Raw genomic sequence first — 18,168 nt, forward strand, 5'->3', positions numbered from 1 at the left:
CTTGAGCAAGGCACTTAATCACACATTGCTCTGTGACGACACTGGTGCCAAGCTGTATGGGTCCTAATGCCCTTCCCTTGGACAACATTGGTGTCATGGAGAGTGGAGACTTGCAGCATGGGCAGCTGCTGGTCTTCCATACAACCTTGCCCAGACCTGTGCCCTGGAGAGTGAAGACTTTCCAGGCACAGATCCATGGTCTTGCAAGACTAACGGATGCCTTTAAAAATCGATACTTACTTGTTTGAATACTTCAGCGTACACTCTCTGATTTATCCTCTCCATGCCTCTATAAGGATTTGTCAATGTGATATTTGAGAACTTGTCCTATTCACATTGGTCGCAGATCCTTGGTGGAACCTGCTTCATTACCCAAGTTACCATGCAAAGCACCATAAAAATTCTTTGGGTAACTGACATCATTTTCCAGTTATTTTTGGTGCTGTTATGTTTGGCATCAATGTCCCATTATTTCCTCCCATGACAAATTATAAAATTGACCAAAGCATCCTTGATGTTATGTGCTGGGCAGTTTGTATCCTTAAAAATGCACTAAAATGGGATTTGAACCTTTCTTGCAACATACATCAAAGTTGCTGGTGAACGCAGCAGGCCAAGCAGCATCTATAGGAAGAGGCGCAGTCGACATTTCAGGCCGAGACCCTTCGTCAGGACTAACTGAAGGAAGAGTGAGTAAGGGATTTGAAAGCTGGAGGGGGAGGGGGAGATGCAAAATGATAGGAGAAGACAGGAGGGGGAGGGATAGAGCCGAGAGCTGGACAGGTGATAGGCAAAAGGGGATATGAGAGGATCATGGGACAGGAGGTCTGGGAAGAAAGACAAGGGGGGGGGGTGACCCAGAGGATGGGCAAGAGGTATATTCAGAGGGACAGAGGGAGGAAAAGGAGAGTGAGAGAAAGAATGTGTGCATAAAAATGAGTAACAGATGGGGTACGAGGGGGAGGTGGGGCCTTAGCGGAAGTTAGAGAAGTCGATGTTCATGCCATCAGGTTGGAGGCTACCCAGACGGAATATAAGGTGTTGTTCCTCCAACCTGAGTGTGGCTTCATCTTTACAGTAGAGGAGGCCGTGGATAGACATGTCAGAATGGGAATAGGATGTGGAATTAAAATGTGTGGCCACTGGGAGATCCTGCTTTCTCTGGCGGACAGAGCGTAGATGTTCAGCAAAGCGGTCTCCCAGTCTGCGTTGGGTCTCACCAATATATAAAAGGCCACATCGGGAGCACTGGACGCAGTATATCACCCCAGTCGACTCACAGGTGAAGTGATGCCTCACCTGGAAGGACTGTTTGGGGCCCTGAATGGTGGTAAGGGAGGAAGTGTAAGGGCATGTGTAGCACTTGTTCCGCTTACACGGATAAGTGCCAGGTGGGAGATCAGTGGGGTGGGTTGGGGGGGACGAATGGACAAGGGAGTTGTGTAGGGAGCGATCCCTGCGGAATGCAGAGAGAGTGGGGGAGGGAAAGATGTGCTTAGTGGTGGGATCCCGTTGGAGGTGGCGGAAGTTATGGAGAATAACATCTTTCCCTCCCCCCCACTCTCTGCATTCCGCAGGGATCGCTCCCTACACAACTCCCTTGATCATTCGTCCCCCCCATACCTACCCACAGATCTCCCTCCTGGCACTTATCCGTGTAAGCGGAACAAGTGCTACACATGCCCTTACACTTCCTCCCTTACCACCATTCAGGGCCCCAAACAGTCCTTCCAGGTGAGGCATCACTTCACCTGTGAGTCGACTGGGGTGATATACTGCGTCCGGTGCTCCCGATGTGGCCTTTTATATATTGGTGAGACCCAACGCAGACTGGGAGACCGCTTTGCTGAACATCTACGCTCTGTCCGCCAGAGAAAGCAGGATCTCCCAGTGGCCACACATTTTAATTCCACATCCCATTCCCATTCTGACATGTCTATCCACGGCCTCCTCTACTGTAAAGATGAAGCCACACTCAGGTTGGAGGAACAACACCTTATATTCCGTCTGGGTAGCCTCCAACCTGATGGCATGAACATCGACTTCTCTAACTTCCGCTAAGGCCCCACCTCCCCCTCGTACCCCATCTGTTACTCATTTTTATGCACACATTCTTTCTCTCACTCTCCTTTTCCTCCCTCTGTCCCTCTGAATATACCTCTTGCCCATCCTCTGGGTCACCCCTCCCTTGTCTTTCTTCCCGGACCTCCTGTCCCATGATCCTCTCGTATCCCCTTTTGCCTATCACCTGTCCAGCTCTCGGCTCTATCCCTCCCCCTCCTGTCTTCTCCTATCATTTTGCATCTCCCCCTCCCCCTCCAGCTTTCAAATCCCTTACTCACTCTTCCTTCAGTTAGTCCTGACGAAGGGTCTCGGCCTGAAACGTCGACTGCGCCTCTTCCTATAGATGCTGCTTGGCCTGCTGCGTTCACCAGCAACTTTGATGTATGTTGCTTGAATTTCCAGCATCTGCAGAATTCCTGTTGTTTGAACCTTTGTTGATGAGATTCATCGCCATTGCCAAATCTTTGTTCAGATGTCATCAAGCGATTCTCCTCATGGCACTCTCAGACATGTTGGATACAGGGTGGCATGAAGGTGAAGGAAAATATGAAGGAGGGAGAGGACGGTGATCATCGGTGCCTCTGGCTACACCCTGCCGTGATTGAGACCAATTCACTGCAAGGTGTGAAGTAAGCAGAGAGGCTGTTGAAATGCATACTGCACAGAAGAGCACATCACTCAAAGACTGCACACAATGAATAATCAAGGATGAGATATTTTGAGAAGAGGAATATGAGCTCAACCAATGTTCTAATCAGTATATCAATGTAAGAATGAAAACCCTTTATTTCGTGCCTTAAGGATTTCACTGGAACATATTTTGTGAATATTCAGTGAAGTTTCTAAGTTGGACCTTTAAGTTCAATTTATTTTGATATGGGCAGATATGACCAGTATGTGAATGGCAATGTAACTGGGCGTGTGCTTATCTCCTAGTAGTCATTTGAGTGCATGATTATGAACTGTACACAAAAGTGCTGACTCAAGTTTTTTAGTTGGTGCAGTTTTACTCAGAAGTGGTCATAGGCGCAATCGAATGCAATCATTTGCATGAACTAGTCAGTTCTATGTCTAGGTAAATGGATGACTAGAACCATTTTTGCCAACAGCACGATATCCACCCAATAGTAATGGGCAACATGGAATAGTATATGTGACACAATGGTAAACTATCCACAGACCTGAGTACATATTCAGCTGAATAATTCCAGGAGATGGATCCTGCCTTTTAAGGATTGAACTAAAGTTATTTTGGATGGAATTAACAGTTTGAATGGAGTATTTTTATGAAAAGGAGTAGTGCAATTAAATCAAAATTCTATCCCTGACTAGTACAAATGAAACCGGTTATACAGGTATAATATTGCTGTTTCAGCTACATTCCTCAAAGCAACTATGCTTCACTGGAACATTCTAAAGCTGTTTTTTCATATTCAGTTGTAGTGCAAATTGCCAACAGCTTTACTAAACCAGAATATGTTATGCCCATGGATGCCAATTCAACAATGTGACCTTCATCGCAAAAGTGGCCAGCATCAAGGGTTCAAGAATTCGATTCAATTCTCTCCAAAAACCTATGTTGTTGCCTTTATTTTGTTTATTTATTCCACCTGGAAACCGGAATCAAATCCAATCAGAACAATGGAGTGAGTCTTCTCTTTCTCTCTGCAATTCAAGTACTCATTTTTCACTGTTTTCAAATATTTCCTCATAGACGTGTGGTAACAGAACAAATGGCACAAATTACCAATTAAATAAGCAATCTCATGGGTGAAGAATTCAGTAGGAAAAATAGACAAAGGACACTGATACAAGAAGTGGTGACATAGACAGGTTTCCAAAAATATCAGAACATCAATCTGCTTCTAAAACTGGATAGTTTATGATTTGAGCAGGTTGGTGCTGGCTGTGATTACTTGAAATGGAACATGTTTTTATCTTGATAGACACTAAAATAGAATCATCCGAAACCAAATATGACAGGAGACAGGAGTTCTGGGTATACCTCTTTTTGTGTAAAATGAGTTGGTCACAGTTTTTGCTGCAATGAAGAATGAATGGACCTATTAGAAAAGATCAATTTTTCCAGACATTTTGCAACCTGTAGTCAGGTGGAAATCAACAGATTCCAGAATTTCATAAAATTAATCAACATACAAGTCTAAAGTTATAGCCATTAAAATTATTATAAACATATAGTGTATCGGAGGCAGTTCAGAATACTGTATAGTTTCAGAGGAATCATTTAATCATTTTATTTAATGAATTATGTCAGAAACAGCAATTTGAAGGCTCCAATTATAAGGTGCCTTTAGTTATTCTACCATTGAAATGACCTCTCCTGACTTTGTCTTTTTAAGTGTTCTGCACACTAAGCTCAGTGATGCAGATGGAAATGCTGCAGACAATAGAACTATTCATGAAATGGCACTGATTTTTCTGACCTCTACTGCACTGAGTCACAAGATTTCTCAAGACATCATCATCACTCTTCCAGAAACTCTTCTTAATTGCTCTTCTACTGTTATGATTGGTAGCTTCTGGGTCTCTAAAAGCACCAACTGTTTTTCGAAGCCAAGATGCTGTTCAAGAAATTCAAAGTTCGAAGTACATTTATTATCAAAGAATGCATAAATTATATAACCTTGAGATTTGTCTGCTTACAGGCTGCCGCAAAGTAAGAAACCCAAAAGGGCCCAATTAAAAAAAGAAAGACCAACACCTAATATGCAGAGAAAGACAAAAAAAAATCACAAATCAATGCAAACAGCAAGCAACAGCATTCTGAACCAAATTGAGTCCATAGATCTGAAATCCCAGAGCATTGTTCTAAAGCTTCGGTCTCAGTTCCTCATATTAGCGGGGCAAATCGCTGCAAAGCTCACAGTCACAAAGCATGGCAGCATTACATTGTTAACTTAACAATATAATCTTCAGACTCAGTATATCCAAACCAGACACCTACCACCTGCTATGGAAATTCAAAGCTGATATCTATTGTGAAAATATAGTGGAGTTTTTAAAAGAAGCAACTCAGGAGCCTCTGTAATTCAGGAGCTAATGTGAAATTAATAAGCGGTCATCAGCTCTACCTATTTAAAAAGAAAATAGAGTAAAATTCTTTTAGTGAACCAATGATGATCCCCATTTTTTGCACCAATCCTGGCTTGTCACCCAAGGTATAAACTGTTGCTATTAATACTATATAAGCCATTAGTGAGACTGCAGAATTAATGACCAGTTTTGATCAGCTCTCACACAAAAGGGCATGGGATAATGTGTAAGAAATGCAATAAACTCTTTACCATGCTAAGGAATGCAATCGCTGAGCACCAACAGATGAAAGCTACACCATTTAAGTTTGGAAATCATGAGTGGAATCATTAAGGTCACTATTCTGAATTTGGGCAGGATAATGTGAAGAAGAATTGAGAAAGGGAAATGATAATGAGCCAAGGGAACCACAAACAGAGCACAATTAAGAGGCGGACAATTCAAAAATATTGCCAATTTATTTAATACCACCAAGAGGGAGAAGTTTCAGATTAATCTTAATATTTGTGAAAATAAAAGGACCATTTGCCAGCTAATCAGGGAGTGAAGCATATAGATTTGATACCAAGGCTGCAATGATTAACAGCCCTGAACAACAGCAGTCCCTGAAACTGAACTTTGAGCTTATATTATACTACAATGAATGGTCTTAGGCAAGTACTTGTTAGTGTGCTCAGAATCAGATCGTAAGCTTATTACACAAAGGTGCATCTGAAACAATTTTGTACTAACACAAAAAAGCTTAAACAAAAGAGCCAGTTAAAAGGACTGTGTGCTTTCTCGTCAATCACTTGATGTGCCATTGGAAAATCAGCTGCAGTAGAAAATGTTAGAATCATGATATTCAGCAGTGGCAAAGGTGTGATGGATAATAACGTAAGAGTTCAAATGTTCGTCAGATTAAATCTTTACCTGTTATTGCAAGTATTCTCACTTATTCACGGAGCTTGAATCAGGGCTTGAATATTTGACTCTCCAGCCATCATGAGGTGCACATCATTCCAATATTACTGAAGTAAAGATGAAGTATTTGCCTTGAGACTCGGGAATAAGGACAATTTCCCCTTCATATCGAGTCCAATTCCTTAAACTGTGATCCTTGAAATTCTACTTGTAATGCTGCCCATGTTATTGATTGGCAACTTCTCAATATCAAAGACTTGTTTTATTCCTTTTTAAGGCTCTCCTGGCTGAACTGAAAAAATTATCCCAGTATGTGCAAGAAGAAAAATAACATTTGTCAAGCATCAGGCTTTTTTAAACCTTGTTGCAACACTGGCTTTGATACATCTGTGCATCTAGAAGTACAGTACAACCTTCCCTTAGTGATCACACCTTTCTTTCCACCTCCTTCTCTCACACAGCCTCCTAGGGGATAATTCCCTTGGTGCCATTCTGGAGAGAGATAGAGAGAGAAAAAATATGCTAGTGTCACATTTATCAGCATATACATATATAGCTCTTGCAGATGTTTTAAGGGAAGTTTTGAGAGTCTCAGACTATGCTCATGCAAGCTGTGATTCATGGATGAAAGCATCCTCAAAAATAGCATTTGATGATGAGGCACTTCCGACCTGTGACAAAATGCCTCCTGATTTGTGAAAACTTTCCTTCGTGAGCATTGAAGAGTTGTGATGAAAATACTTTGCAGATGTAAATCCTCTTTAAGAGCTACGTGTGGGAGAGCTTAAAAAGTGAAGATCATTGAGTGATATTATTTTAAGCAAAAAAAATTATCAAGTTATCCTCTCACCTTACTCTACAACACCAATGCTAGAGATACAGGTTTTATAAATATACACACTGGGCATTTTGTAAGAAATGTTTCATATTGTATTCCTCTACAACTTGGCATTAAAATTTCTGATGTACTCAGAAAGCAGCAGCAGACTGGGTTAAAAGCATAGTTCACATCATCCATGTAATACACCAAAATCATCTGGTTATATGAAACTAGTTTTAAAAGCATGATAACTGCACATTTGGGAATTTTAACCTTCTGCTCGAGATGCAGCCAGATGGTATGGTCAAAGTTTTGGACTTCCATCTCTGTGTGTGAGATAGTGTTTACCATGATAAAGTGTATTGGGATATGCCATGAATATAAGCAATGTGTTTCCGGTATAATCTGAAAAATGTTGTGTTTTGATAATGCTGAGAGTAGCTGATTATTGTACTGACTTTTATACTAAGACAATTTGTGGTTGCAAACAGCTTTGCCTCAGGCATAAGATCTGCTCTGCTGTTATGGGACTAGTTTGTTGACTGTCAAGATAATGGAGAAACTGGTTGCAGAGGACCACAGTACTGTAAATAGTTCAGTTAATTAGAAGCTTCATCAGATGTAAATGACGTTTTTACATCTGCCTTTAAGTTGTGCAACTCTCTCAGAAATGATATGCTCTGAAGCTTAAGTATTAATATGTTGCAACTTCATTTTGTTTAGGCCTGAGGATTATGATACCATTATACGGGTTTAACAATAATGGACACTTTTGTTTTTGATTCAGCAGTTGTAAAATATAATTAGCTGCCACTCTAGTAGTCAAAAATCTAATTAACTATGCTTTCTAGATATTTTCTTGATTCAAATCAATTTATGGATTAATATAAACTTGTGGGAATATGATTCCTAAACTGTCAAGTGGCAATTACCTTGTAAAAGAATAAATTGTACTTTTGCTAATTGCATCCTGAATAATTTGCTGCTTTCTAAATTTGAGGAAAATCTGAATTGTGTTTGTTGAGTTTATACTTGAGTTATTAAAATACATTATTACTGCAATATTCTATTATATGGTCTATATAACTTGTGGATTTATTCACATATTTGCAGGCCTTATTAAGAACAAACTTTTAGTTTAGTTTGGCTTTACAAAGTTGAATAAGTAGATGCAATAATAAAAAATATTTTAATAAGTTCATTTGGGGTAGGTGCAGGCACTTGCAAGAGTCCAAACAAATTGATTAGCAACAAATTACAGAAGGACACATTTCCTGCAGCATAACTCTGGGATGCTGAACAAAGAATTATTGTGTACTGACCTTTCTATATAATGCAGCATGCTGGGTCTGTCCAAGCAAGGCCTAGCGATGATACTAAAATCAAATGTCAACATGCTTCAAGTTTTTCTATACATTCCAACTCACATTCCTCCATCCATTATAACAATTTAAATTTTTTCACATTCTTTCTTGCTGTTAAATAGATCAACAAAAGAGCAAAATTCATTGCATTCTTTAAAAGTTAAATCAACATAGCATGGCTCTGCTATTAGTTAGGCAGCTCCAAAATTACTGATTCTGGGGATTATAACTTAGTTACTAGAACAAAGAAGGTTGTAGAGGTGTCTCTCATAGAGATCTTCAAGGTTATGAATGGGTTATATAAGAAAATCATGCTGGCTTGCCAATGATGCCTATAAGCCCATGGGCTCACTCTTAGGGATTCTGCAGCTAACGTTCTCAGTATTATTTGTTTAGTTTTTAATTATTTGTACAATTTGTCCTTTTTTGCACATTGGATGTTTGTTAGTATCTGTTATGCGTGTTTTTTCTTGGATTCTATTGAATTTCTTTTTTTTTGGGTGCCTGCAAGAAAATGAAACTCAAGGTTGTATATGGCATACATACTTTGATAATAAATTTATGATGAACTTTTGAACTTTGTACTCAGTGAGAAGGAAACAAGTGGACAGAGAGTTAAATAGAAAGCAGAAGGAATTACAGAAGAGGCTTGAATAAATGTACTTGCTGTGGAATACTCTGCTGCGAACTATTGCTGAGAAGGCTCTAAACATTATTTATAAGGCGAGTTGAAATAGAACAAACCAAAAGGGCATGGGAAGCAATATAAAGGGCAGTCTTAGAAGAAAATGTCAGGTTAAGATAATCGTGAGTGCACTTTGGATAAATCCAAATGCCTGTTTCCCCATTGAAACATTCTGGAATTCTATTATACAATATCATCACTCAAATTATTAATATTTGAAAAGTGCAAGTTCTGTCTGATGTATAAACAGAAAATGATGGAAACACTCAGTAGGTCAGGTGTAACACACACAAAATGTTGGAGGAACTCAGCAGGTCAGGCAGCATCTATGGAGAGGAATAAAGAGCTGAAGTTTTGTGCTGAGACCTTCATCAGTAAGTCAAGTAGCTTCATTGGAAAGAGAAACATAGTTAATGGCTCAGATCCCAACCCGCTCCTTCTCCCCTACTCCAGTCAGCCCAACAGCACAACATTAGTAACACATCACATTGTCAAAGGACTCAGTCTGCCCCTTTATTGCCAAATAATTTCATCCTCTCAGAAAGGTTCCCTTTGTTCCACCCATCGCCTCCTCACTCCCACCACGTCTATTCTCTCTTTCTCATTTTTGATGAAGGGCCATCTACATGAAACATGAACATTAACTGTTTTACATTCTACAAAAGCTGCCTAACCACCTGAATTTTTCCAGCATTTTTTTGTTTTCATTTCAGGCTCCAACATCTGCAATTTTTTCTTTATTCTCATGTAATTTTTCGCACTTACTGAGAAGTAAGCACTTACTGAATTTACTGAGAAATTCTCATGCAATCAATGTGGTTTGGTGGACAGGAGCAGAAGATCGACAACCTATTTGCTTGCTTTCTCATTGAATTAGGGTCCCTTGAACCTCTCAATGAAAAGCCATAATGCCCCAGCATGTGGTGGAATTGGGTGGGAGAGGGTGGGTAGTTGGAAGACGGAATGGTGGCATGAATATTTTTGCAGTTGAGTGCTAGGGGGAATCAACGGCTTGGAAAATATGCATGAAATGGGGGCAACAGGAGTGTATGAATTATTAAGGATGATCATACTGAAAGCAAAGTGGGGAGATCACAATGGTGAGGACTTCTGTTCTTTGGCACATGTAGTGAGCTGTCTAGAAGTTGGGAGTTTTTGGATGGGATGTTGTTTTTGTACAGGAAGTGTGAAGGGGAGGGTTCAAGAATGAGAATGAGCAAGTTATTTTCCCTTGCAGGCTTCCCAGCTTATTGGGGCTGGAAGAGGATCTCGTTATTTTGGTCTAGTTCCTTCCAATGCTCTAAATGCCGAACTGAAGAGGACCTTGGCATCTGAGAAGATGATCATGTGGTTCTGAAAGTGGAGCCTTAAGGGATCATGGAGGCATTAGTAATGATCTTTCAAGAACCACTAGATTCTGGAATGGTTCCAGAAGACTGGAAAAATGCAAATATCACTCCATTCTTCAACAAGGGAGAGAGGCAGAAGATGGGAAACTATTGGCCAGACAGTCTGACTTCAGTAGTTGGGAAGATGTTGGAGTCAATTATTAAGGATGAGGTCTCAGGGTAATTGGAGGCAAGTGGTAAAATAGACAGCTGTCATCAAGGTTTCCACAAGGGAAAAATCTTGTCTGACAAAGCTGTTGGGATACTTTGAAGAAGTAACTAGCAGGATAGACAAATGAAAATCAGTTGATGTTGTGTCCTTGGATTTTCAGAAAGCCTTTGACAAGATGCCACACATGAGGCTTCTTAACAAGCTATGAGCCCATGGTATTACAGGAAAGATTCTAGCATGGATAAACCAGTGGCTGATTGGCCGGAGACAAAGAGTGGAAATAAAGGGAGCCTTTTCTGGCTGGCTGCCGGTGTCTAGTGGTGTTCCACAGTGGTCTACATTGGGACCGATTCTTTTTATGTTGTATGTCAATGATCTGGATGATGGAATTGATGGCTTTGCTGTAAAATTTGCAGACGACATGAAGATAGGTAGAGAGACAGGTAGTTTTACAGAAATAGAGAGTCTACAGAAGGACTAAGGCAGATTAAGAGAATGGGCAAAGAAATGGCAGATGGAATACAGTGTCGGGAAGTGTACGGTCATGCACTTTGGTAGAAGAAATGAAAGGGTTGTCTATTATCTCAATGGAGAGAGAATACAAAAAGTGGACTTGGAGTCCTTTTGCAGGATTCCCTAAAGGCTAATTTGCAGGTTGAGTCTGTGGTGAGGAAATCAAATACAAAGTTAGCATTCATTTCAAGAGGACTAGAATATAAAGGCAAGGTTGTAATGTTGAGACTTTATAAAGCACAGGTGAGGCCTCATGTGGAGTATTGTGAGCAGGCTTGAGCCCCTTATCTTGGAAAGGATGTGCTGAAACTGGAGAGGCTTTAAAGGAGGTTCACAAAAATGATTCCAGGATTAAATAGTTTGTCGTATGAAGAGCGTCTAATGGCTCTGGGCCTGTATTCACTAGAATTCAGAAGAATGAGGTGTGACCTCACTGGAACTTATTGAATAGTTAAAGGCATTGACAGAGTGGATATGGAGAGAATGTTAAGACCAGAGGACACAGCCTCAGAATAGAGTGGTGTCCTTTTAGGATGGAGGCAAGGAGAAATTTATTTAGCCAGAAAGTGGTGAATCTGTGGAATTTTTTGTCACAGGCAGCTGTGGAGGCTAAGTCTTAATGTATACTTAAGACAAGAGGTTGATAGATTCTTGATTGATCAGGGCATGAAGTGGTACAGTGAGAAGGCAGGAGACTGGGGATGAGAGGAAAATCATATCAGCCATGATGAAATGGTGGTGCAGACTCGATAGGCCAACTGGCTTAATTCTACTCTGATATCTTATGATCTTATGGTCTAAGCCACCAGACTCAATGGTGATAGATACAAGACACAAGAAGTTTTGTAGATGCTAGAAATCTTGAGAAACACACAAAAAATGAAATTCGGCAGGTTAGGCAGCATCCATGAAGGGAAGGAAGAGTCAATGTTTGAGGCCACAAGACCCTTCATCAGTGCTGGAGCCCACATCCAATATTATTTTCTGTAAAACTCTGCCATGATTTTATTGAATGATAGAGTAGGTTTGAGGAGCCAATTGGCCCATTTTTTTTCCTGTTTCATTTTTACATGTAGAGTTACGTCTCCTTCAGCTGCTCTGACAAAAACAAGATTGTATTGAGGCTGTAAGATTAAAATGTGAGTGCTAGTTTGCATTTTCCAAGGAATGCAGAACAATATGGAAGTGGTTGTGATAATTTTTCATTCATGTAACAACATTGTTTTTTATTTGTAAATTACTGAAAAATCCATTGATTTTCTATGCCAAGGACAAATTATAAGTGCCACTTACTACAATATAGAAAGGGAACAATAAATCCTGCAGCTTTTACTGACAGTTCTTGAAAAAGGAACCTGTATAGCGGTACATCCTGATCAGTGATTTGGGAAAGAAATTCCTAAGAGAATCATTTTTGTGTAGATAATCTTTGTGAGGATACAGTAAATTAATATGAAATCTTTTGCTCAGAGGATAAAGAAGCTGAATTTGATTTCATAGCATTTTTGATTATGGCTGACAAACTGATCTTCCCTCCGTATTTCTCAAAAGAGTTTAGCGTTTCATGGGCTTGTGGTGTTGTGCATCCCTGAATATTATGATTGTTTTATCAAAACTTGTGATATTTCAGCATCTGGAAGCAATCACTTCGGAATTGAATGAAAGTGAAAATTGTCAGTAGCCCTACAAAGCAGTCAGCACTCAGTCACCTGACTATAGGGCATCGATTGAAAATGTATGTGACCTCAGGAATTGTTATATTGTGTAAGGTGTATAAGATAATGAGAGGCATTGATCGTATGGATAGTCAAGGGCTTTTTCCCAGGACTGAAATGGCTATGACGAGGGGGCACAGTTTTAAGGTGCTTGGAAGCAGCTACAGAGGAGATGTCAGGGGATAAGTTTTGTACACAGAGAGTGGTGAGTGCGTGGAATGGGCTGCTGGCGACGGTGGTGGAGGCGGATATGATAGGTTTTTTTTAAGAGACTCTTGGATAGGTACATGTAGCTTAGAAAAATAGAGGGCTATGGGTAACCCTAGGTAATTTCTAAAGTAAGTACGTGTTCGGCACATCATCGTGGGCCAAAGGACCTGTATTGTGCTGTAGGTTTTCTATGTTTCTATGTTAACAATTTCATAAAACTAAGCAAACTGGATGTATTAAGTTAATACTTTTAATATGGGTATAAAATTTATAGCATCAGTTGGTGCCACCTTAAAACCATAGACCAAATGCTCTCTGTACATTTTTACAGTACTTTTATGTAGACTCATCCATAGGTCATGTGTTTCTACAGAGAAAGCCTCTATAAAAAATGCTGCCTTTACACAATGTAAGCTGATTTTCTAAGTGCCTCATTTTGTTGGTTTAAAATGGCAGCTAATCGCCAGCATCTGAAAGAATGAGCGAGAGATGATACTGAGACAGCAAACATCTTACTTTCTTATATGACAAATATTGTCTAGCTAGGATTATTACTAGAATGGAAAAAACAAATTCTAGCCAGTTCTGTGCACTGATTTAGATTACATGGTGTAACCATGTAGTGCCAATAATCAATCCTGCACATGTAACTAATCGTCACTGCTCATTTGGTTATATACAGTAGTTAATTGTGGCATTGGCATTAGATATTCCCACTGTGAGTATTGGATTGTAAAAACACATCTATTGTCTCCACTTTGCTCTACACCTAGAACTGACAGTTACAATGTTAGTGTATGAACATTTGACACCTTGTATGACATTCCTATGCCAACTGTTTCAACAAAGGCATCAACCTGTTTATTTTAAATGGGTTAATGTTTTAGTTAAAAAAGCATATTGAAAAAAGTCTTGCATGTGCATTCTGTGTGCATGTGCTAAAACTAATTTTGAACTTTGTACCTAAAATTAAAAAAATAAATATGTCAATGTTCAAAAGACATAAACAGCCAACAAATATAAAAACTGTGTATCCCAATTTTGATGGAATAAGATGTGTTGTTTGTCTTTTGAATTAATTAGCACATTTATTATTACACCGCTGAAGAATGTCTCTAAAGTTAAATCTATACCAGCCACACAAAGCAAGTTCAATTTTTTGTGACCTTGGGTTATGTATTTGAACCTTATAGAAGTCATGTGGTAGTTTGATTGTCCCAAAGAAATTATCATGAGTACGTGCACCTCACAAGCCAAGGGCAATACTGTATCTCTGCTGGTGTGTGTGTCACAAAAAAGCACATATTCTTGGGAAGTGCAAGGACTTGCCATGATAAATGGGAGTTTTAACAGTTTAGAGTAGTTTAAATTATCATTTTTGAGAAGTGAATAGAAAGAGCCCTTCAGGATTTGGGGCATGAGAACGGTACATATTTGAGGAAAGTATTATAGTCTGAGGAAACAGCTGTGACTCGACCAATAAACAAAATAAAGAGAGAGTTCAGAAAAGTAAATGTTTTTAATTCCGTATTAATGCAATCAGAAGCAGTGGGATCACCAGCCTGAATTAATCCATTTTCTTGGAATGCATTGAAGATTAACTATTTCTAATCCTATAGAATAATCCACCAATTTGGATTTGAGGCTCTATTTTGTTTCTTTTGCTCTCTCACATCAGCTGCACATAAAATTGAATCAACTTAACACTGTTCAAACATACCACAGCTTTGGTTGCTTTTCTCAGGTCAATTTGCAATAGTTGCTGCATTTGAAATAACTTGGTCCATGGTACCTATGTATCCTAGCAATAGCAATTACTTCTGAGAGAAGTGGAAAACAATTCTTTAATTAGTTCCGATATATATGTTAGTATCTCCTATCATAAGTAATTTTACTCTTTTAAAGGTTTAAAAAATATATGATTGAAGCATGATAACTTTTTAAATTAATCAACTAAACTAATCAAGTGTCCCTACTGAAGCACCTTCAATTACTCCAAAAGACTGAGGTTTGGTAAAATACTGAAAGGCTTTTATTCGCTGTACAATACGACCTCCACAGTGAGTGTCTGCCCCGGGACTGAGGGGGAGGGGCAAGGCGAACACCTTTATACAGGACTCTGTGGGAGGAACCACAGGGGCAGTCAGCAGAGGGGTGTGTCCAGACAGGCAACCGAGTTACAACATATATTCATGGTTTACCACATTCACCCCTCCTTTTTTTAAAAAGAGTCCCGCGGGGTGAAGTGACTGACAGTATTTACAAGAAGTATATTTACAGGTTAAGTCTATCAGGCGATCGAGTCCGTCGCTGTGATCTACGTAGCACCGACGGTGATTGCACCGGCGATGGCGGTTGTGCTGGCTCCGGCCTGACTTCAGGTGCCAGCACGTTAGGCGTTGGTAATCCCTCGTGCGTATGCGTCGCGCCCGGTATGGGAGTGTCGTGTGGTGTCTGTATAGGGTTTGGGGTGCACGGTGTCTCGTAGGTACATACATTGGTGGGTACAGGGTCAATAGTCACCACGGAGTGTTCAGGGTAGGGGCCGGAGCTCCTGCGGGTGCCAGGTCGCGGATGGAGACTGTGTCCTCCCGCCCATCAGGTAAAACCACGTAGGCATACTGGGGGTTCGCATGAAGTAAGTGAACCGTCTCGACTATCGGGGAGTATTTATTGCTCCTGGCATGTTTCCAGAGCAGCACTGGCCCCGGGGACGTCAGCCAAGATGGTAGGGTGGTTCCAGTGGTCGATTTTCTGGGAAAAGAAAAGAGCCACTCATGAGGGGTGGCATTGGCGGCTATGCATAACAGGGAGCGGATGGAGTGGAGTGCCTCGGGAAGGACCTCCTGCCAGCAGGAGACCAGTAGTCCCTTTGACCTGAGGGCTAAGAGTGTGGCTTTCCACACTGTGCCATTCTCCTTCTCTACCTGTCCATTCCCCCAGGGATTATAGCTCGTGGTCCTACTGGTTGCAATTTCCCTAGCCAGTAGATATTGGCGCAGCTCGTCACTCATAAATGAGGACCCTCTGTCACTGTGGATATAGCATGGGTATCCGAACAGAGTGAAGAGCTTGCGCAGGGCTTTTATAACTGACGTGGTAGTGGTGTCGGGGCAAGGGATGGCAAAGGGGAACCGCGAGTACTCGTCAATTACGTTAAGAAAGTACACATTGCGGTCGGTGGAGGGAAGGGGGCCCTTAAAGTCAACACTCAGTCGCTCAAAGGGGCGGGCGGCCTTGATGAGTGGTGCCTTTTCGGGTCGGTAGAAGTGCGGTTTGCACTCTGCGCAGACTTGGCAGTCCCTGGTCATCATCCTGATCTCCTCAAGGGAGTAAGGCAGGTTCCGGGCTTTCACGGTGGAAAAGCCTTTCACGCTGTTTATTGGCCGCAGGTATTGTCTTTTGAGTGCGTTCATTGCGCCGTCGTAGTTCGGCTGGTCTCTGATCAGCGAATAGACCCGTGGACTGACCCTGGAGAGTAGAACTCTGCGCTTTGCTACGGGGTCGGTCGCTTTAATCTCCTCTAGATACGCTTTGAAGCAGGCCAGCCAGAGTTCGAGAGCGTTTCCAGCTTCAGGTGTTTGCGGATTGAGGTCTAATTTTTCTGGTCTCAGGGCCTGTTCCATGTTTTAAAACGTACAGCGAATAAAATTGAAGCACCTTCAATTACTCCAAAAGACTGAGGTTTGGTAAAATACTGAAAGGCTTTTATTCGCTATACAATACGACCTCCACAGTGAGTGTCTGCCCCCGGACTGAGGGGGAGGGGCAAGGTGAACACCTTTATACAGGATTCTGTGGGAGGAGCCACAGGGGCAGTCAGCAGAGAGGTGTGTCCAGACAGGTAACCGAGTTACAACATATATACATGGTTTACCACACCTACTGTATGTGTTGGGCCTATTTAGGGGCAAAAGATTGCAGTCAGGGAATCAAACACTTCTTGTTTATTTTGTCTCCAGTTTTAATGCTTGGCATTATCAGGTCATATGGTGGATAACACAGATGCTGATTTAAAACTTAGCCTGCTATATTGTATTCTTAAGTCTTAACACATCCTCAGATGGCTCTACAGCACTACACTATGTTGACATTTCTATTTCCCACACCTACCATTTTGTATCCTCTTTGAGTGAGACCGACACTTCTGTGTGAATTCATCCTGAATTATGAGGTCTCTGCTCTTGACTGTCAGTCAATAGGAAATGACTTGAGAGTGCTTAAAATCATTTTATTTAGAATCCTTGCAATCAGAAGAACCTGTGCAGATGTGAAACGGAGAAAAGCAAAAGCAGTTAGAGAGAGAAAGAGACTGAGAGACACAGAAGAAAAAATAAATCAAGCCAAAGTAAGATGTATTTAAAATGAAAATGATAGGGTGACATGTGATTCAAATTCTAGAATATAGAAATTAAAACCAATAAAGTATAATTAAAGTAAAAATAAATCTGTCTTGCATCCGTCACAAATGTATTGTTTTAACTCTGGAACGGTATTGCCTAGAAAATAAAGTTCATACATTTTGCTCCCTTGAAGTGAAGCTGTGTGTAGCAAATGAAAGGGAAACTAGTGGAAGAACGCAGTTAAAATATTATAGTGACTTTCATTCTGAATCAGATAGGTTGCCTGCATCCTTCCCATAGCAGCTACTTCAATGAACTGCTAATAGGAAGTGAGTCAACTATACTGTGACAGTTTCCATGCTGCCACAGTAGAGCACAATATAAAAGTATTGTAGATGTGAGGGAAAATGGCAGTGGGTGTTTGTGGGGTAAGGTGTGATTGTGCATACACACCTCTTCCCTGTATACCAAAGCATGATTAAAGTGATTATCCAGCTATATAACAGGAATTCTGCAGATGCTGGAAATTCAAGCAACACATATAAAAGTTGCTGGTGAATGCAGCAGGCCAGGCAGCATCTCTAGGAAGAGGTGCAGTCGACATTTCAGGCCGAGACCCTTCGTCAGGACTGCACCTCTTCCTAGAGATGCTGCCTGGCCTGCTGCGTTCACCAGCAACTTTTATGTATCCAGCTATATAGACCCCTATGGCATTATTAACTTCAAACCTTCAATGCCAGCAATTGCAGTACATTCCTCTAATTCCCTTTATCTTGAAATACCCATACCACTTTACTGCAGGTTTGTTCCTTTGAGTGAAAAATCAGGTTGAAGGTCGCATTTTGACTTTTTTTTGGTAAGTGTGAGAATGGTAGCTGTGCACCAAGTGATGCCATTAGGTGCATGTTTGATGCAGGACAAACCCCAGCTGCACTAA

The sequence above is a fragment of the Mobula hypostoma genome, chromosome 13 (assembly GCF_963921235.1).
Source record: "Mobula hypostoma chromosome 13, sMobHyp1.1, whole genome shotgun sequence".
Lineage (NCBI taxonomy): Eukaryota > Metazoa > Chordata > Chondrichthyes > Myliobatiformes > Myliobatidae > Mobula > Mobula hypostoma.